Source organism: Bison bison, unplaced genomic scaffold (genome assembly GCF_000754665.1).
Source record: "Bison bison bison isolate TAMUID 2011002044 unplaced genomic scaffold, Bison_UMD1.0 scf7180017847995, whole genome shotgun sequence".
In the NCBI taxonomy this organism is placed as follows: Eukaryota; Metazoa; Chordata; class Mammalia; order Artiodactyla; family Bovidae; genus Bison; species Bison bison.
The window spans coordinates 7,503-8,064 of NW_011478568.1; the positions used below are offsets into that span (position 1 = coordinate 7,503).

The following is a 562-nucleotide window of genomic DNA, read 5'->3' on the forward strand; positions in this document are numbered from 1 at the left end:
GGCCGGGCTCTCACCAGGTGTTGCAGTCGACCCTGATCTTGTCCCCGGGCTGGTACAGGTCATTATTGTGCACACACGGACACGCCTCCTCCACCACGCAGCCCCCCCGGCCGTCGTCCATCAGCCCCTCAGGGCACACGCAGCCACTAATGCACTCCATCTGGTACTGGGGGGTGGTTGGAGAGAGGGGTTCAAGGACCAGATGCCAGGCCCAGGATGGCCAGCCCCTCTTCTGACACTGCAGACACTCACTCGTGTCTCCCACCCCACCCTCCGATCCTCGACCCCGCGCCCTGGTCCAGCCTCCAGAGCCCCACCCTCAGGCTCCCTGTGGGGCTGGGAGGCAAGTGAGAACGGCCTGCCCGGGGCCCCTCCACGGTCCCTACAGGGGCCCGCGGGCAGCTACTCCCTCAAGGGATGAGAGGGCAGCAAAGCCCGAGCGTCCGAGGCCCAGGATCCGGAGCCTCAGGGCCACACAGGAGTCCCCCGCGCCCCCCGCCTCAGCGGCACCCCCAGAACGCACGTGGCCGGCAGCCAGCGTCTGGCAGCTGACGGGGCCGGG

At 69.0% G+C, this 562-nt stretch overlaps 1 protein-coding gene across 1 annotated transcript in view; it reads right to left on the minus strand.

Annotated features, from left to right (window-relative positions):
* LOC104991787 (mucin-2-like) overlaps positions 1–562 on the minus strand; it is a gene marked incomplete at its 3' end in the record, with an annotated part of 16,980 nt that overhangs the window by 7,345 nt on the left and 9,073 nt on the right. The window lies entirely within an intron of this gene.